Raw genomic sequence first — 21609 nt, 5'->3', positions numbered from 1 at the left:
GACCGGTTAGATACGTGTCCTAATTCTTTAGCCCTGCGTGTGAGGCTGAACCCCTCATAGTCAGGTCTTAGCTTCTGTCTCTGGCCTTCTCGGATGCCCTTTGCTCATGGAGCCTCTGCTTCAACTACTCTGAAATCTCATGCTTGTTTTCTCTTCTTAGAATGACCATCTCCTTTTCTCTTTCACATGATAACTATTTACTCATCCATCTCCCTTGAGCTAATTCCATCTCCCTTGAGAAACCTTTCTGGATTCCCCAGGTTCACATCTCACTCTATGTTAGTACCACACTTTGTTTTCATGCTTCTCTCAGAGTACGCATATTGTACCAGCATCTGTTTGAATTGCTATCACTTGCTGGCTTGAGCTCTTCAAAAGCAGGGATGGTTGTCATATCCTTGGTGCCAATTTCTGTACAGACACGTTCTTGATACTCAATAAAATTGGTTGAATGGAATTGAGTATCCATTAACCACCTTTGCATCCTCTTAGAGCCCTTCATTTCATTTGCCTTCTATGAAAGTTGGTTCCCTGACCACATTCGTTTTTTGTCATTATCTCTGACTGCACACAGTAGGAGCATAACAAATGTTGAATAAATGAATTAGTTCAATAGCACTATTGAGCTTGTAATTAAGAGACACATGCATTTTTAGACTGCAAAATTCTCTGCAGATTTATTTCCTTGACATTACAATGACATATGACAGTGACAAAGAACTTTACATTTTGTGCATTTCCTTGGTCACCTTTCAGCATTTGAATGAATTACTCTTCACTTATGACTTTTGTGTGAACCTCCCGGCTCTTCACCCGCCGCTTGTTGACCTGCGACTCGGCACTGTCAGCCCTTTCCTCGGCCTCTTGCAGCTCGTGCTGGATCTTGTGGAATTTGGCAAGGTCGACATTGGCTTGTTCCTCCTGAGGAAAGAAATGCATTTGAGAGAACAAGAAAATTTGACATTTTCTGATTCTTACTGCCTTTGTTACTAAGAGCAGCTATAGGATTTGCTTCATGAGTGAGAAAGCAAAAGGTTCTGTTCTTTGGTGATGTACCTGTTTGGGGTAGGGCATCCCACATATTCACCTTTGTGTTGGTGGGCTTACAACCCCTGTTCACTCTCTCGCACTTGACTCTCTTCCTGACAAACTTAAGATGCTACAGTGACAACAGGGATATCAAAGTAGCAGGAATTTGAATCAACCTTGTTTCTGTGAAACAAACTTTAAAAAGTAGGCACTGTGGTAGTATTGGGTGTGGAGAACCTTAAGGAAGGTTTTAAAATTAACAGGATGAGAAAGATAACTGCAGCCAAATGGAAAAGAAATGTTCTGAGGTCAATTCATCATGAACTTAAATAAGGCTTAGATTCAGAGTGCTCATTTGCACAGCCCCTATGGGTGCTGGGAATTGCTGGGAGTAGAGTGTTCTAGTTAGGGAGGGAGGTGGGTTGTAACCAAGGAACATCTCTACACTGCCTTGTCTGGAAAACTGCTAGAGGTCTCAGAAGAAATGAACCTGAATCTCTAAGGCTCCAATAATTAGTGGTAAGATTTTTTTCATTCTAAATAAATACTCATTTTCAAACCTAATTTTGTATTCCCAATTTTGTGTTCTTTGCCTTAACGAAAGCCTCTTAAATTCTATGAGCTTTAGTCTCCACAAATCCTGGCCCTGCTCCTGAACCTTTCTCTGTCACTGGGGAGGTACTTACAGCCTCTTCAGCTTGTCTCTTATAAGCTTTAACTTTGGTTTGTAATTTGTTCACCAAGTCCTGTAGCCTGAGGACATTCTTGCGGTCCTCCTCAGTCTGGAATGAAAGAGGTAGCAAATAGTGTCATTGTTTGAAAACAACTCATTTTTTATTTTCTTGAAAGCAGTAGGCTTGAATTATGTGGAAGGGCTGGTCACCTAGTAAGTAAGTTCCTTCACTCTTTTCTCATGTTTCCGAAGACCCTTGACAGCCTCAACACTGCGCTTCTGTTCATTTTCAACCTCATTTTCAAGCTCCCTCACCTGGAAGAGGACAAAGGTGTTTAGCCACTTGGCTGTAACTAGCAGCATGAACAGGCTGGGAATTGAACAGACTGGGAGACCCACCCTGGCCTCCAGCTTCTGGATCTGCTTCTTCCCGCCCTTCAGGGCCAGCTGCTCAGCCTCGTCCAGGCGGTGCTGCAGGTCCTTCACCGTCTGCTCCAGGTTCTTCATCCGCTCCAGGTGGGCGCTGGTGTCCTGCTCCTTCTTCAGCTCCTCGGCCATCATGGCTGCCTAATTAGCAGTAAAACAAAACCAGTAGAGAGAGCTGAGACAGCCCATCAAGATTCTAACTTGACCACCCCCGTGTGGTCCTCTGCTCACGTCAGTGATGGCCTTCTTGGCCTTCTCTTCTGCATTGCGAGCCTCTTGGATAATGTCCTCCATCTCTCCCTGGATTTGGGAGATGTCTGTCTCCAGCTTCTTTTTCGTGTTGATCAGGCTGGTGTTCTGGTTAAAATATCAAATTTGGAAATACTAAGTACATGAGAGCAAAATTACAATGTCCAATGTTCTAATGAACCCACAAACTAATTAATTAAGGTAACTAATTAGTATCCCTTCTCGTTCCATAAATTATCTGAGTTGACAGTATACTTTTACAAGACAGTCAACTCTGAATGTCACAGTTCATATAAACAAAAATATTGTTAATCCAAAGATATTACATATTTTAAACTTTAACCTCCATAAAACATTATGAATAAATTTTTAGATAGTACTAAGATTTGAGCAAGAATTTCATTTTCAGTCCACTGTAGTTTTGACTTTTATGTTATACTCACCTGGGTGTGCAGGAGCTGGACGCGCTCGCTGGCGTCCAGGAGCTCCTGCTCTGCCATCTTCCTGCTCCTCTCCGTCTGCTCCAGGGTGGCCCGCAGCTCCTCGATCTCGGCCTGCAGCAGGTTGGCTCTGCGCTCCACGATCGCCAGCTGCTCCTTCAGGTCCTCTTGGCCCCGGAGAGCATCATCCAGGTGGAGCTGGGTATCCTGTGGAAGAACGATCATTGAGACACCTTGTTCTCAGGGCTGCAGTCACCCCAACTTCCCTGGAACCATCTCCTGAGCCCATTTACCTTGAGGATGGCTTGGGTGTTCCTGTAGTTCTTCAGGGCCTCAGCAGCCGTGCGGTTGGCGTGGTTCAGCTGGATTTCCATTTCGTTGAGGTCTCCCTCCATCTTCTTCTTGAGCCTGATGGCATCATTTCTGCTCCTGATCTCAGCATCCAGCGTGCTCTGCATGGACTCCACGACTCTAATGTGGTTCCTCTTCAGCTGGTCAATTTCCTCATCCTTTTCAGCAATTTTCCTGTCAACTTCAGACTTAACTTGGTTCAACTCCAGCTGGATGCGCAGGATCTTTCCCTCCTCGTGTTCAAGAGATGCCTTAATGACAGCAAGGGGTGACATTAACAGGGAACGGAAGTGCATAGTATTCTAGAGATAGGAATTAGTTCCTACCTTTGTGCTACTATAACGCATCTTTATTCCATTGTTACAGAAATTTCTGCAATGTGTTGTTGTTGGTTTTGTATAATTCTGTCTCCCCAGCTAGCTAATGCCCATGGGGGCAGGGCCCCTAACTTATTCATCTTTGTTTTCTCGGTGTCTAGCACACAGTTCCTGATGTCCAGTTATGTTAGTTGTATGCATGGTCAATTTTCCATCCTCATATTTATTACCCAGAGTAAAAATTATTTTTCTTTTCTCTTGATTCACCTATTCTTGCATGTATTAGATCTTAATTCCTCTCAAAATGGTTTTAGAGTCTACAATAAAATGTCTACCTCTGCCTCTTCTAAAGCAGCCTGAATTTCAGACTTTTCTTGTTCCACTTGTTTATTTATTTTCTCCAGTTCATTTATACATTTCCCTCCTTCTGCAATCTGCTCAATGAGGTCAGAAATCTCCTCTGTTCATGAAAAAAATTTTTTTTAAAATTCAGTCAATGAGGGAAAACATTCTTTCAAATCTTTTGTTGAAGAAAAGGTAAAATGTACTCACGTTGCAAATTCTTGTTTTCCTGCTTCAAGGTTTCAAGTTGGTTAAGGCTTCCTCATAAGCATTCTTAACCTTGAACAGCTCTGTGCTGAGGGCGTGGGACTCCTTCTGGGAAGCTTCAAGTTCAGCATGAGTTTCTTCATACTTCTGTTTCCATTCTGATAGGACCTGAGGGGCAAGGAATGGTCAAGAAATTGGGTGGAGAAAGTTTGATGGGATGAAAACCATTTATTCTGGCAACTTTCAAACAGAGTTGAGATGATGGGGGACTGAAAAATAATTATGAATGAGAAGAGTAGAAAGCACAGGAGCCCCCCCTCCTCCCCACCTACTCATGGAGCTGGAGCTGCTGAGAACAGCCCTCGGCTCGGATGGTTTGAATAGGCACATGGAAGGTGGGAGGCTGTCCTTAATCACATGTTGAATGCTGAGACAGAAACTGGTGCAGAAATTACCTTATCGAAGTTCCTTTGCTTTTTGTCCAGGGCTGCACAGGCGGCATTTGTCCTCTCCACATCAATCATGAGGTCCTTGACCTCATTCTGGAGCCGCTGCTTGGTCTTCTCAAGGGAAGTGCATTTGGCATTCACAGCTTCTACGTGTTCCTCGGCATCTTTCAGACGCTGGGCCAGCTTCTTCCTAAAAAGTGAAATAAGGACAATAGAAGTGAATGGTCACTCAGAAACTCTTCTAAGGCATCCACCAAAACATTATAATTCCTATCTGGCTCTACATTATTCACAGAATAAATGACTAGATCTCTCCTGAAACTTTCTCTTGAATTAGCAGGTCCCTTCCTTAAACTTTCTGTTGAATAAGATTCTCCCTCTTAAGTTCAGTCTTGAACTTTTGATTGCATTGAATATTTAGACCTTTAATAACAATATGTGTTATTTCTTATTACAGAGCTTAGTGTCTACATTTTAGTCTTTAACACTGTATTCTTTTTTCCTCTACAAATAACCATGTTTTTACATCTCAAAAGGATGAGCTGTGCTTTAAAGTCTGATTATTTTTCTCCTACATATCTGTCACCCTGGACCGATTTTTCCATTAATGGCTAAGAGGGAGGAGCAGCACGGGAGAGTATAATTGACTCTTCTTCTATCTACACCTGTATGGATAGGATGATGTCAGAAGTTCTCCTTTTAAAAAATAATCATTCAGCTTCCTCTTGCCTTCTTCCTTCTACCCTCTAACTTAATTTCTTTCCCTAGACAACCTAGAGTATTTGTTTTTCTGGCTTAGCTTTATGTCATGCATGATTTTTCGTAGGTTTTTATTTGGGGAGCAATGGACATTTGCCCGTGTGGTATTTAATATCAGGTGCACTTTGATTGTTAACAGAGCTATTTTCATTTTAGGTAATTCTAGAACATACTTGGCCTCCTCCAACTCCTCTGTGCGCTGGATGGCATCCGTCTCATATTTGGTCCTCCGCTGGGCAACCTCACTGTTGGCCTTGGACATTGACCTCTGCAGCTCAGCCTAGGCTTCCTGCTCTTCCTCATACTGTTCCTGTAGCAGGTCACAGTCTTGGTGGGCTGACTGCAGGGCGTGGGCCAGGGCACTCTTGGCCTGAGAACATAGAGATTGGTGACTTAATTTTATATCTTTAAAGTGATGTTTAGGCCCTAAGCTCCTATAGGCCAGCAGAAGAAAATCTGTAGAAGTAAGCAGAAAACAATCTCAAAAGCAAGGATAATGACAGAAACAACAACAGCTGTAAGTAGGGCTAACCTTTATCTCCTCTTCAAGCTGCCTTTTCAGCTCTTCTGTCTGTTGTGTGAATGCTTGTTTGCCCCTCGAGAGCTGAGAAACTAATGAGTCCTTTTCATCTAGCTGGTGTGAGTATTCACCTATAAAGATCAAGAACCAGAAAACTCAACCTTACTTTGGAAATTAAAGCTCTAAATTACAAACTGGAGCAGGGAAGGGAGCTGGGTCTGAAACATGATGGAGAGTGTGGATTTTAGCAAACCACCAATTTCCACTTCAACCCTGGTGAGGACATCTATGTGAAAATGAGAAGTAGGGAAGACTTTGAGGCAGATTACGTGCTTCTGAACAACACAAAAGATTTGGGGAGATATTTCAAATTATTTGATCACAGTAGAAATTGGTGAAGAAATATGTGAAAAAAAATGTAAATCAAGCCAACAAAAAGCGTTCCAGTGTTTTTTGTGTAAGGCAACAGTGTTGTACTAGTTTACCTTTCACTGAAACTTGATTGAAACAGAATTCTTTGGAAAATAGGAGACTTTGAGCAGTTCCCTCTGAAATGATGTTTGAAGGAAAATCCTGGAAGAATTTTTATATTAAGAAACAATCAAGTGTCTTTCCACCCCAAGAACGAGTTGGTTTGTGGATAACTAATCAGTTCTTAAACTAAGTGGCATTTAAATTTGTCTCCCATTCTTTAAGCACCATAATTCAGAAAATACACTCTATAGTTGACCCTCGAACAATCGGGGTTAGGGGTTTCGACCCTCTGCACGGTTGCAAATCCGGTTATAACTTTACAGTCAGCCCTCTTTTTTCACATCCATGGATTCAACCAACTGTGGGTCATCTAGTACTGTAGTATGTTTTTATAGAAAAAAATCACGTATAAGTGGGCCCACACTGTTCAAACCTATGTTGTTCAAGGGTCAACTGTATTATGTTAAAAAAAGAGAAAACACTTTCAGCACCATTTTTGAACTGGTTACCTGGAAGCCTTATCTCTTTAACATTTAATAAGAATCACAGCTTTCATTTTTTTTTCATACCACTAAATTACTAGGAATAAACATGTAATGAGGAAAAGAAACTACAGGGAGCATTCTGATTATTTGTGAATACAATTTTTCTTTTTCATAAAGTGTACTTATCAACTGTATAACAATAATAAAAGCCTTACTTGAGCTTTGTTCTAGAAAGAACAATATTTGAATGAATATGAAAGAGTAAAGTGGTTCTCCAACAATTTGATGTACCTATTACATTAGTGGTCCAAATGACCCACAAAACAATTTCCATCTTATTACCTCTCACTTGGGGAGGAGAACTTTGGTAGAAAGTTGGACAAATTCATAGGGGGAGGAGTAAATGCAGAGACCCTCCAATTTGGATAATCAAAACTCTGTGTACCTCATTTGAATGCTCCTGGCTGGATTGTGGTCCTGAATATTTCCCTACTTAACTGTGGTGCTACCGGCAATTGGCAAGACTTCAGGGAAAAGACTGGAGTAAGCGTTCTTGGACATGTAATTTCATCACTACCCTAATCCGACATCTTTAAAATGGGGATAACATTACACAGACTAATGAGGGTAAAAAAGTAATTAGCTTGTGGAAGCACTTTGAAAAGCAAAAGTAAATACTGTCAGGATACACTTTTTTATTAGATAACTTTTAGATTAGAGTGAAATCTGCTTTAAAGTGTTAAAAAATAAGAGAGCCTGGGTCTCTATTTAAAAGAAAACAAACCCAAAACCAAAAAGACAGAAAGGAAGAAAGTAGTCCATGCTGGTGGTCAATAAGGTGTTCAAATGAGCGGCACCTTCCAGGGAGGTCATATGTGAGCTCAAATAACTCAGTGTAGAGTTTTTCAGCAACTGGATAGCCAAGATAAATTTATCATTCAAGGTCAACACTGGTAGATGGCCCACCTGACCTGTCTGCAGACGTGCCCTCTGAGCCGTCAGGTCATTGATCAGCTGCTGCTGCTCTTCCTCCTTTGTCTTAAGTTCACTCACTTGGTCTTCTAGAGCACGGCACATCTTTTCAAGGTTCTCCTGCATTCAAAAAGTGGTAAACGGCATCTTAAGCAAGTATTTGGACCATAGAAATTTGCAATAATCTAAGCATTCCATAGGAGCTGCAGTACTCATTTATTTTGAGAATAAACTACCTTTAGAAAAAAAAAAAACAACAACAACTGAGGCCTTAGTTTGTGATGGAAAGAGTAACAAGACACATAGTCTAAACCTACTGCCATGAAATTGCTTTGAGAAACTAAGCCTTTACTCAGTTGGCTTATCTGTGATATGAGAATAGTGGTACTTGATGACTCAGCTCATGAAACTTTTTGAGAAGCAGATTATGTATTTGTGCTTAAGGGAAAAACAAAAAGCCTAATCAAGGTGAGGTGTTTTAAAAATTTCAAAATACATCATTGAATTGTATTTTTTATTGGAAAGAACTTGAGTTTTCAGGATGCATATTCTTTGGGGACAGCTCTTCTCCTGTAAAGAGGGAGCACTTGGCCCCATCACATGGGAGTTGCCCTTCCTGCGACCAGCCTCCTGCCATAGTCTCCTCCTGCCAGTTACTAGTGATTCTTGAAAGGCTCACTCACACCTGTCCTACAGAAATCTCTTAAGACTTAAATCATGATTGTACCTTGGCTTTGGAGACCGTCTCCATGTTGCTAGCAAGGTCATCAATCTCCAGCTTGAGCTCGCTCTTCTCCTTCTCCAGCTTCTGCTTGACCCTCTGCAGGTTGTCAATCTGCTCCCCCAGCTCGGCCACACTGTCCGCGTGCTTCTTCCTCAGCGCGGCTGCCGTGGCCTCGTGCTGCAGGGTGGCCTCCTCCAGGTCCCGGCGCAGCTTCAGGAACTCGGCCTCCCGCTTCTTGTTGAGCTCTATCTGGGTGGATGTGATGCCGCCCGCCTCCTCCAGCCGCTCGCTGATCTCCTCCAGCTCCTGGGAGAGGTCCGAGTGCTGCTTCTCTGCTTTGGCGCGAGAGGCCCGCTCTGCCTCGATCTCCTCCTCCAGCTCCTCGGTGCGGGCCTGGCAGTGGGGAAAAGCTCAACGTTAGCTCCTTTGTGTTAGTATTTTGTCATGTTGAATGAAACTGATGGAAATCATGGACTTACCTGTAACTCCTTGATCTTCTTCTGCAGTTGAATGCCAAGTGCTTGTTCATCTTCAGTCTTGCTTTGCAGGCTGCTCATTTCAAACTCTTTCCTGTTAGGAGAGCAACACATTAGCTCATACTCTGTCCTCTTGCCAGTCTTCTTCTCTATGTGTAACTGAACGTTTTTGTATTGCTGGTGTTGAGGAAGTGCTAAGTGCATGTTTTACAAGTCAGTACTGTACCATATTCATTAAATATAAAAGTTAAAGATGTCCTTATTTGTTTTTTTCTGTGTGCTGTGAAGTAATATTTTTGAGATCCAGACAACGAGCAGGTTACAACTGAATTCTCTCATACTCACTTTTTGAGTTTTTCATCAAGTTGCTACTTATCATTTTCTATATCCATTGAGGATTCTTGGGCCAATTTTAGGTCACCCTCCAGCTTCCTCTTGGCTCTAAGTCCATGCGCAGTTTCTTTTCTTGTTCCAGAGATCCTTCAAGCTAAATATAAATAATGTTGAGTCATAAGGATTGCTTAGCTTCCCTTTGAAGAAAATGATTTCCTTGATAATCCTAGACTTACGTCATCCACTTGCTGCCCTAGCTTGGTTTTAGCTTTGGTCAGGGTGTTCACTTTGTCCTCTTCTGCCTGCAGGTCATCCAGGGTCTGCTGGTGTGCCTCCTGGAGGGCCTTCTTTTCCCTAGTCAGCTTAGCTATGACTTCGTCCAGGCCTGCCATCTCTTCTGTGAGGTTTTTCACCTAGAAAGGTTAAGGAAGAGATTATTTCTGCTCTAAAGCAGCTTAGTTAGATGGCAGAGTCTCTATGTGCTGTATACAAATATATTTCATACCTTGTTCTCTGTGGCATGTTTCTCCTTCTCAATCTTGGCCAGTGTCAGCTCAAGGTCATCTATGTCTTTCTTCAGTTCTGAACATTCATCCTCCAATTTCTTCTTCTTGGCCGTCAGCTCAGCATTGATCTCTTCCTCATCTTCAGCTCTCTTAGTCACCTCCTTGATCTTTGCCTCGAGCTGGATTTTGGTTTTGATCAGCTGGTCACATCTGTCTTCTGCATCAGCCAAGCTAGCTGCTTCCTGAGAAGGGACAGTAGACACTTTTAGATCTTGTTCTGTGGCCATGTTCAGATTTTATTAAGATTTTGAAACCAAGCAAATAAATTGTGCTTTAAAGCTTTAGGTTAATTTTTATTAGCTTTACATCATTTAGGAAATATTTATTGGGCACTCCACTTATGGCACTGGAGATTTTTAAAAAGAATTTGTCATAATTCCTGATGAATTTATAATAAAATTAGACTTATTAATGATGGGGTTCAGGATACACTATCCCAAAGTATGGTACCTTGGTATAATGAATATCTTAAGCTAAAGGAGTTTGAGAAAAGAGCAGAAATAGGAAGCCCACCCTGACCCATTCCCCTCACCGTTCTTCCCTGAAACAGGTCATAAAACTTCCATGTGGAAGTTCCCCTCCCTGTACTGGGAGGAAAGAAGACATTCTTATCACAAGAGGTGGGGAATTTAGGACTGAGAAGGCTGTATAAACAAACCTTGTTAAACTAACCCTTATCTTCCTAGTTATTTCTTCATCACTTACTACCCCAGTCCAGACCCCTTTGTCTTGTCAATTCTTCACATATTTATCATTTCTTTGTCTAAAGGGTATAACAGCTCCATGCTCTGGTCACTTCTTTAGGTCTTTATTCTCTTGTGAAGGCTCCCATATACACATAAAAATTAAATAAAATTTGTTTGTTTTTCTCCTGTCAATCTGTCTTTGTCAGTTTAATTTTCAGACCCAGCCAAGGAACCCTAAGAGGGTCAAGGAAATTTTTTTACTCCCCTGCGTGATAACCTGTGTTTAATGTGTTGGTATATAATTTCAGTTAGTTTTCTTTATTTAATATTATTTTCCCGAAAAGTTTAGTATATGGAAAGCAAAGAAAATGGTTGGGTGTTTAGCAGAAAAGTGAATTAAAGGGAAAGACACATGCTACAGTGACAGAGTGGGTGGAATTAATGGGAGCATGCGGAAGAACTAAGGGGAACGGAACATTTTGGAAGGTGGTGCTAGAGAAGTAGCAAGCGTGTTTCTCAGGAGAAGAAATAGGAGTTGGAATATAAACCCTCTGAGGGCAGGGACTATGTCTCTTGCTCAAAGTTGTATCCCTAATGCTTGGAACTTCATGAAATATTTATTAAATGGGTAGTTGATAGAGTAATGTTGAAAAGAAGTCATATTATTCTGAGAAGAGTATACTTAGATCAGTTATACTGATTATACTTGGATCATATTATACTGAGAGAAATAAACTTCCATACAATTATCTCTTGATTCTTGACAGTGTGATGAACCCCTCCTCAATTTGGAAAACCTTTGTCTCCATAAACCATAAGGAAAGTCACAGTGCCAGCCTAGGTATTTATAATTCATTTTTCTTTAATTTTTCTAGTTATGTGTCTAAAACCTGTGTGCCCACTGGAACCAGTGCAGATTCCCTTCTGAATTCAGAGAACTAGAGAGTAGCTTTTAATGTTTCTGTTGTTGATTTAAGTGGTGGCAGCTGAAATTTTCTTGTCATTTGGGTCACAGAAATGGGTTAGACAGTGGTGTTGATCAAATATTTCTTCTCAAGCCTCTGGATATTTCTTGGGACATCAAAACAAGAACATCAGTACTATTTTTCATGCTTTGCCTCATTGACACTATTTATAGAAAGTATTGCCGTTATCTTTGCAATGATCTTATTCTTTCAGGTCCTAGAGACTTTCTAAAGATATAGTTGAGAGGGAAATTGCCAGGGGACCATAGATTTTAAAATTCAGAATATGGGTTTCGAGTTGATACATTCTCATCATAAAGTCTCCTCACTCTACACTGTCAACAGTGTTCTTTCTTCACTGCTCTTATTTGTATTTTTCAGCAGGGAGAATCTTAGGGAACAAAGATCACTTTCTTTACTGCCCATATTTTGCTAGGAGAAACAACAGGGGGAAATGAAAAATGCTTTTATTTTTCCCTTCTCAACAGAAAGGAATCCTACCACAGAGCTTTTTAGTAATATTGTATATGAAATTTTATGGAACATTCTGAATTAAGAAAGATTGATAATCAGTCCCTTAATAAGGTGGAATTTAGACTCTCCCCTAGTAACTGCTGAATTGAAATTTTAGCATCAGATTGCAAGCAATGGCTTCTGATACTCACAGATTGAACCTGGAGCTGCAGGTCATTTTTCTCTTGCATCAGAGTTACTATTTTCTCTTCAAGTTCTTTCCATTTTGCCTCTGACTTGGCTACCTCTTCTTTGGTCTGCTCAAATCCTTCGTTCATGGTGGCTGTCTCCTTCCCTGTCTCTGCACTCTTGAGGAGGGGCTTGATTTTGAAATACAGCTTCATCCAGGGCCAGTCTTTCACATGCATGAAAACACGACTATTGTACTGCATACAGAAGATGGACTCTCTGTGATAGGAACAGAAATGTTCAAAGTCAGGTATAACAGGAAACAGAATTAAAAGGCCTAGGCTGATGGGGTTTAGTAACATTTCCTATTTTACCTCCCCTCCACCATCTTCTGGTACTCCACTCTTGCCAAGAACCCTCTGCACCTGGCCTGGGTTCGAGTAATCAGCTGGGCCAGCTTGTCATCTCGCATCTCCTCTAGGAGCCCCAGAAGGCCAGCTTTGAAAAAGACCTGTGCATGGGCAGAGTTGCAGATCAGAAACTTTCCATAGGCTCCAAAGGGACAGGCATAGTGTCTGGTGGGCCTTAGAGACTATTACCTTGGTGTGACCAAATTTATACTGGGTGTGGTCAACGTCGATGGACACAAGGAGCTTCTCAGAAGCCTTCTTGCTGTCAGTGAATTGTCCTTCAGGGATTGCACTTGCATTTAATATCTTGTATCTGTTTGAGCCAAACAAATAAATGATAGAGCCGTTGTCACCAACAAGAAGTCTTCCTGCCTTATTATAGAAACAACTTAACTGTTGGGTAGTCTAACACAGATAAACAAATGATCATATCTATCTCTTTATCTAGTCTTTGTATATTCAAAGGGTGTCAAACTTTTGGTATATCAATACAGAGTCTGTTAAATTTGTTGCTCTTCAATTTTAATAGAAGTTATAAAGGATAGGATTATTTCATTGAAAAATGAAATAACAAGAACCTTGTAAAATAATTCACAGTGAGAAAGTCTGACCTCTGTTTGAAGTCTGCATACAGGATTCTGCTTGGGAACCCCTTCCTGCAGATGCGGATGCCCTCCAGCACACGGTTACACCTCAGCTGGTTCAGGACAAGCTCATGATCCATGGCACCTAAAAAGAGATACATTTTCCATAATAGTCTAATGAGAAGTCACACTAGAGCTTGTCTGGATATCAGAAGTGTCTTACCAGGGGTTTTGGTTTCAATGGGGATGATGCACCGTACAAAGTGGGGGTGAGTGCTCCTCAGGCTGGTCATCAGCTTACTCAAATTCTCCTGTGGAGCCATGTGAATATTTGGTTAAAAATGCACTATTGGGCTTCCCTGATGGCGCAGTGGTTGAACGTCCGCCTGCCGATGCAGGGGGCAGGGGTTCGTGCCCCGGTCCGGGAAGATCCCACATGCTGCGGAGCGGCTGGGCCCGTGAGTCATGGCCGCTGAGCCTGCGCGTCCGGAGCCTGTGTTCCGCAACGGGAGAGGCCCCAACAGTGAGAGGCCCGCATACCGCAAAAAAAAAAAAAAAAAAAAAAAAAAAAGCACTATTTTTGTACATTCATATTTATAGACATAATTATCATGATCCATGATACTGTTTTAATTTCAGTGATTAGTATCCAGATTGAATTTGCAGAGGGTTATCTCTGGAAATATCTCTATTTTCCCTATCTTTGTGCATTATAAACTCGCTGTTGAAGTGGTTATTCATTCCTGTTGAATTTCCTAGCATATGTTATAAAGTTACGGCATTTTAACACATGGAAATACTCTACCCATAATCTTTTGCCTAGATAATATGGTCCGATTTACAAAAAACTCAAAATCTTCTTCCAGCTCTCCCATTTCTTTCTTTACCCAACTTTCAATTGTATCTGCTTCTCTAGCACATGCTTATTCCTTATAATTACATAGCTGTGTCTTCCTGCTGGTTTCATAGAAAGGGGCCTTTTAATGCCTTGTTCTGCAAATTGGCAGAAAACGGATAGCCATATTGCAAATGTGAGAGGTTTTCCACCCTATGGAAATCCTGATTTTTCAGAATAACTAGAACTTCAGTTATTACAGATAGGATTGTCAAAAGATAAGTACATTTTCCTTAAAAAGCTATTTCTTATCACACCTGATTTCTTATTTTCTTCTTTAGATCAGCCTCCAAATCCTACCACTATTTTTCTATCCTCACCTTTCAGAATCTACTCATTTCAGTTTTACGCCAATATACACCTAAGCACCTACCCCATTTGGACGTTCCCAAAGAAAATCTCATGTTTTGCTTAATCTTCTCCCAGAAGAAGCTTTTAAGTGTCAAATGACCTTATTTCCCAGCCCCAATATTGAATTTGACCGTCTCATACTGACTCTGACCTCCTGGCACCTGTGTCTCCTATACACTGAGCTATCTCTTCCAAGCTACCCCACGCCTTCCTGCGAGAGTCAATGCTACCACTACCTGCTGACCTGTCTCCTGGAGCCACATTTAGTTCTAGAATCCTTGCACGATTATTTACCCTTCCCCACATAGTAAAGTAAAATTTAACTTCCTGAACCTAATTAGAGAGAGAAAGTGAAGTTTGTACCCTGAAGACAGCTGACACGGTCTGGAAAGAGGAACCCTTCTTCTTGCCGCCTTGCACCGCCACCCTCTAAGGGGAAGAAAAATCACAAGCACTCATAGTACAGGCTTTCTCTGCCTCAGCTTTATACATTAAGTAAAAGATTAATTCTTTTGATAATTACCTGCTTCAGATGTTTCCTCAGAGAAAAGGAAAGCTAGAATCTTCACTGCGGAATTCTGGTACAGCCCGACCACCGTCTCGTTCAGGGGGTCCTTGTTCTTGTCCAACCAGCCAGTAATGTTGTAGTCCACGGTGCCGGTGTAGTGCACCAGGGAGAAGTGGGCCTCAGCCCTGCCTTTAACCACCTTGGGCTTCTGGAAGTAGGCAGACTTTCCAAGATGCTGGTCATACAGCTTGTTCTTGAAGGAGGTGTCTGTGGCCTTGGGGAACATGCACTCCTCTTCCAGGATGGAGAAGATGCCCATAGGCTGAGAGAATGAAAAGAAACATGGCACTTGAATTTTGTCTGCCTGTAGAAATAATGTGGAACACAATGATCCTATTTGAGTAAATTCATCATTTCATTCTTTACAGTTAGTGAAAACTCATTTCTTTGCTCAGAAGTTGTTAAATCACAAATATTTTTATCAGGTACCTATCAAGATCCGGGTGTGGTGTTGGGCTCCGGGATATGATGGAGAGTAAGATAAACAAGGAAGGAGTTCTGGTGGAGTTTGTGTCTTTGCCCCAAAGGCCTTAGAGCAATATTTCTCCAGGTGTGACTTGCAGATGGGTTGTGTTAGAAGTACTTGGTAAAAATGCAGATATTCCAAGGCTCCACCTCACACTTACCCAAAAGTATTTCTAGGAGTGAGATTAGGGAAATGTGCAGTTTTACTAAAAGTACTTGTGGCAAGTCTTTGACACAACTGAGAGCCTCTTCTTTAAAGCACTAGAAATTCCAATTTCAAATGCCAGCAGTGATGACTCCAAGGCTGACAAAGAAATAAGAAGTAAAACATACTCTCCTCAGAGCTCTTTTATAAGGAAAGATGGCTTAAGTATCAGGCTTGCATTGCATACTGTGGGGAAATGTAGAGTTCTGGACTCTCTAGAAAAGATTCAGTCTCCTTTTACCAGAATCCCTACCTTGGAGTTGGCAAAGGAATTTTCCTGATTTTAGTTACAAGTAGAAATCTCTTACCAGAGTATACAGTGAATGTTATGATTTTCTTTTAAATATGGGTCAGCAGTGTGATCTGTGATCTGAGAAAGGGAAGAGAACCTTCTCGATGAGCTCAATGCAGGCGGCCAGGTCCATCCCGAAGTCAATGAACTCCCACTCAGTGCCCTCCTTCTTGTACTCCTCCTGCTCCAGCACGAACATGTGGTGGTTGAAGAACTGCTGCAGCTTCTCGTTGGTGAAGTTGATGCACAGCTGCTCCAGGCTGTTGAACTGGGTATTTCGAATACCAAAGAGTTTGAGTGAGTTTGGAAGATCCAGTGGAGACTCAGCAAAGCAGACACAAAGTGGAAGGGTGCTTTGAGGCTTGTCATTGATGCAAACAACTCACATCAAAGATCTCAAAGCCAGCGATGTCCAAGACCCCAGTGAAGTACGGCCTGGGCTGCTTGGTTTCCAGCTGCTGGTTGATGCGGGTGACCATCCACAGGAACATCTTCTCGTAGATGGATTTGGTCAGAGCGCCCACTGCATTGTACACCTTCATAGACAGAGTAATGATCGTTGCTGTTATTAAAGACGTGTCCTGAAGGCCTGGAAAGAGTGAGATTCACAGAGGTTGTGCCATTACCTGCTGCACAGTCTGGACTTTGGTGACATACTCATTGCCGACCTTGACTCTGGGGTAGCAGAGGGTTTGGAGCAGGTCAGCAGAGTTCAGACCCTGGAGAGAGGCAGCTTTGTCAGCAACTGCAGAGACACAGTTCAAACATCCAACATGACCTACCATGACCCCACCATTCCTAGAGGCAGAGTAAGGAATGAATCATTCCTATGTGGGGTTAAATTTGTATGTGGCCATCAGATGCTCAGGTGCAAAGGAGACATGAGTTTGGAGTGGGCTTATTTGCCTCTATTCTCTCATTTAACCCAGATGGAGGTTCATTTGGTACCTTCGGTGCCATCTGGCTCTGCTTGCTCCTCACGCTGCTTTTGCTTAGATTTCAAGTTCCCATAATGCATTACTGCCCCCATGAGCTTGTAGATGGACACTTTTTCATCAGAAGAGAAGCCCAGGATGTCAGTGGCGCTCTACCAGGAGAGGTGAGAGGGCAGAATTAGGGCACAAGACACTAACTTATTTAGAAGAACTTATACTGTGTCCTTATTCACACCTACAGCAGGTTGTCGTTGTCATTTCCATACACAATGACTTATTTTTAAAAAACTGCATGTGTAACTGACATCTGTGGCCATCAGCTCTTCTCGGTCATCAGTGCTAGGGACTGTGATCTCCCCTTGACTGACCAAGGCATAGTCATATGGGTTGGTGGTGATCATGAGCATTTCTGGGTGCATAGAATTCAGGGTGTATGTTTTACATTAGAAGGTGTGCTAATAAAAACATTGGCTTCTAACTTAATAAATTTAAGCTCTTTCATACCAATTAGTTCTGGCTTCTTGCTAGACATGATCTGGTAAAAAAATATGGTAGCCTCTTTCTGCCTTTAGCTGGAAAGTGACTCTAGACTTCTCCAGAAGATCTGCAATGGAAAGTAGACATTGGATTAGAGGGAAAAATTTTAAAGTTCCTGGAATGATTTTGGAACTTGGGGTCATAAGCTAAATCTCACTGGCCCCATGAGATTTCAGCTGAATGGTCCCGTGAGGTATCACATATTACGTCTCTACCACTGCGGTTGCTCTTGCCACCTCTAGAAGGAAACTGAAGTTGCCTGGCTCAAGACATATTCATTTCTCATACAGAAGATTCTTGACATTTCAAATATAATTGATTCTTGATAGCCTCTTCCTCCTCAGGGTCTCTTCTTGCTTTATAACAGGGGTTACTAAGAGCAACATTTATCAAGGCTCACACTAGGAAGAAATCACATACGCTAAACCCAAGTTATAAACCCCCAGTCTTAGTTTTTTCTTAGAAAAATTGGAAATTTCTTCTGAGGCTGGCATCCTTCAGATAAGCCCAGCAACTCCTGGCAGTTTCTAGAGCACCGTTGGCTCCTGACTGAAGTGGGTGAAGCACCCCGTGGGCTCTGGTTAAGACTGGCATTACCCGCAGGCATGTTTGGCAGTGACTGGTGTTTCACAGGCTCCAGGCTCAGCAGGAGCTGTAAGATGTTCCTCCCAACCATCATTTGTCATTCTTGGATTCTGTTTAGGAGGTCCTGTTACTCACATGTTTCAATATCAGCAGAAGCCAGCCTCCCCGTGGTACCGAAGTGGATCCTGATGAATTTACCCTTGCAAGTGAAAAAGATGATGTTACATACAAAACTGTTAGCACACGAGTAAAAAGAGATTGAGTTAATAACTCAGACAGCCTTCTCTGGCATTTGAGAGGACACCTGAGAAAACCCTTCTGTGACCCACAGACTTAAAAAGCGAGAGGAGTTGTCATTCCTCACGGTCTTGCCGTTGCCAAAGGCCTCCAGCAGGGGGTTGGCACTGATGATTTGATCTTCCAGTGTCCCCTGCAAAGGTAAGGGCAGTCCTCACATGTGGGGCTCGGGAGTTTCTTTCTTGACAGCTTGGATCCTGACGTGGCAATCAGACCCACCTGCATTTTGCCGGTAGTAGCTTCCTCCTTCCTCTTGTCCCCAGTGACTGCAATTGTTGCAAAGTACTGAATGACACGCTTCGTGTTCACAGTCTTCCCAGCCCCAGATCCTCCGCTGTCAAGCAGTGATCAAATATGTGTGAGAAATTAAGCTCTGTGACAAAGGAAACTACTTCCTCCATTAGCATTTACTGTCTTACGCGCCTGTCTTTATATGTCCTTGTCAGAGTCCCCTAGATCTTTCTCTTCAGGCCACATTTAGCCCGTATTATTTCTTTTGCTTTGCACTGATAAGCATCTGAGATAGTCGATCATTAATCATGTAGCACTTATTTCTTGAGTGCTTAAAATGTGTCAGGCTCTCTTCTAGGTGCTGAGGCCGGGCCTCAGGGGTCCAAGAAGCAGCTCCTCAAGCACTACGTAGTAAATGAAACAATTAGTAAAAAACTCTCTGAAGTAATGCATGTGTTCTTCAGCTTCCTTAGACTAAAGATATTCCCAAGTTAGGTCTTTGAAGGAATAGACATTCCTCAAGTAGGCCTTGAAAATGAACCACTGGGAACATTCTCAAACTGCCCAAACTTCAGAAGGTGTGTGTGCTCACTGTCCAGTACTGGGTTCTGGCCATGTGTGGACATGGTGTTTTATATCTCCTAATCCCTGGAAAGCTCTGGAACTTTTAAGACTGGACTAGCAAACGATGTAATTTGCGACATTGTTATTTTATATTTGGATGCAATCTGAGCCCTATAATAAGTGATAGCAATAGTTAGTTCCAGGCTGATTATGCCATTGCTTTAGTATGGGGCATGAACTAATTTCTTCTTTTGGATTGTGATTTTCCCAGTGAAAATAAAATAGGAATAAGTATCAGAATAATAATACATACATGATTAAGATAGACTGATTCTCTCGATCTAGAAGAAAGACAGTGGACAATCAGCGTATCTACTAGTTACACAAACAAAACTTTCTATAGGGAAACACTGAGGGCATTGGGTGTAAGTGTCATATTCAGTGGGGTTTTTCCTTATATTATTGTGAAGTTACATGTGGTGTTGTTATTATGTCTCTTAAGTTGGGGAAGAGAAACATTAAAATGTGTCGTATTTTAAACTCCTTATGCCCCACAGGAAGTGTGTCCTTCTGGTTTAAAAGAAAGAGCAATCCTTTCCAGAGACACATTCCCTAATTGTCATCTATAGGTTCCAGTGGCCTGCTCTTTGCTAATGAATGCATATAACTGAAAAATGCGCAATATGCTAAGGATTTGGACTGTATTTCATAGTTCAAAATAGTGTTAATCAGGCCAAAATTGAGATTTAGTTTCTAAATGGTTCAATTACACACACACAGACACGCACACGCACACACATCTCTGTCTCAAGGTCCCAGACTGCAGCCCTAATTCTGATCAGCCTCCCAAAAGCATGCTATTGGGTCAAAGAAAGATCAGGTAAGAGAGGGTGCCTCAATCAGAATAAAGTCCTTTTAAGGGGGGACAGTGACAATTTCCTTTTGAATGCAGTAATCCCCGAATACCATTTTCATTCAGAGAGAGGCTGTTATCTCTGAAGTGGGTTCTGATGACTTTGTAACAATACTTCTTAAAGTATCTAATTCAAAATCAACAAGAAACTTAGGTACTAAAATGATTGAGCATATATTTTTCATTTCTATTCAGACAAGACTATTCAGCTGTTAATTTAACCTTTTTTGTTACTTAAATATATAAAATCATGTATGTCTAAGCAAGGAGACTGTAAACAAACTTATTAGGGTTGGAGTAGTAGCGTAGTCTGGTAAAATCGTGGAGGTAGAATCAGGAGAACTGAGTTTTAATCCCCACTTGACCATGTGTACCTCTCTGTGCTTTAGTTACCTCTTGTGTGCACCTAGGGGGTTGGATTTGGGTATTTCTAAAGGTCTTTTTAACTTTTCCATTTTGTGATTATAGGTGGTGAAATAATTTGTATGAAAAACAGTCAAGCCACTCACCAGTCAGCATGAACTGATAGGCATTGTCAGAGGTGGAGAAGAGGTGGGGCGGGGCCTCCTGCTGTTTTTTGCCTCTGTAGGCAGCCACCACCTCTGGGTTGTACACTGGCAGCCACTTGTAGGGGTTGACGGTGACAGAGAAGAGGCCTCAGTAGGTCTGCACCGTAAAGGAAAACAAGGAATATAATTATTTCATGGGGACCTTCATAACATACTATTTTTCAACATATTAACCACCTGCATGAGCAGAGGCCGTGAGAACAAACTCACGTAGATCATCCAGGCTGCGTAACGCTCTTTGAGGTTGTACAGCACTGCTGGCTCTTGCAGGTGGGTCGTCATGACCATGTCCTCGACCTTGTCGAATTTGGGAGGGTTCATGGGGAAGACTTGGTCTTCTTTCACAGTTACTGTCTGTCAAGTCAAGGTAGAGAAGCCAGGTCGACAAAGGAGTGTCAGCTCCCCTAACTGGCAGTGGGGCCCAGTCTAATCCCCTCCAGATGTTTTACTCACAGCTCCAGCTTCGGTCTTGGCTGTCACCTTCCCTCCTTCTCTACTCTGCATGGTTGCTTTCACAAAGGACTCCTTAGGGTCTACCACGAAGATTGAGGACTTGGCATCAAAAGGCCTATTCTGGGCCTCCATGCGCTCCTTTTCAGGCATTCGGAGGTAAGGAGCAGCCTCCCCCAAAATGGCCATCTCAGCGTCGGAACTCATGGCTGTGGGTTATTGATGGCAGCCAAATCAAAGACACTGCCTGGCAGAGGAAGTACAGATGTTATAGAAAATCAGCAACTGGGCCATTCGATTCACGTTTTAAAAAACCACAACATTATTCCTTGACAAGTTGAGCGCTAGCATCTTTTTGGATATGGTCAACTCCCTGGCTTGGCTGGAGGTGAAATGTCAGTCTCCGTGTTCTGTGCCAGTGGTGATAGATACTTATTCTTGCAGTTGGAAAGAGACCGTTGTTTCTGGCTCATCTACTGTATGATATTGTAGCTCCTTTCTCTGTTTCGTTTGCATATTTTGTAAACAACTTTTTTGGAGTATAATTGCTTCACAATGGTGTGTTAGTTTCTGCCCTACAACAAAGTGAATCAGCCATGCACACACATCTGTTCCCATATCCCTTCCCTCTTACGTCTCCCTCCCTCCCACCCTCCCTATCCCACCCCTCCAG

General features: G+C 42.2%; 1 pseudogene; it reads right to left on the bottom strand.

Moving 5' to 3' along the window:
- Nucleotides 1–768: 768 nt before the first annotated feature.
- LOC132478963 (myosin-4-like) lies at nucleotides 769–21143 on the bottom strand (annotated as a pseudogene).
- Between the last annotated feature and the right edge of the window lie 466 nt (nucleotides 21144–21609).

Source organism: Mesoplodon densirostris, chromosome 18 (assembly GCF_025265405.1).
Source record: "Mesoplodon densirostris isolate mMesDen1 chromosome 18, mMesDen1 primary haplotype, whole genome shotgun sequence".
Classification (NCBI taxonomy): Eukaryota; Metazoa; Chordata; class Mammalia; order Artiodactyla; family Ziphiidae; genus Mesoplodon; species Mesoplodon densirostris.
This window is presented reverse-complemented; position numbering and strand designations above follow the sequence as displayed.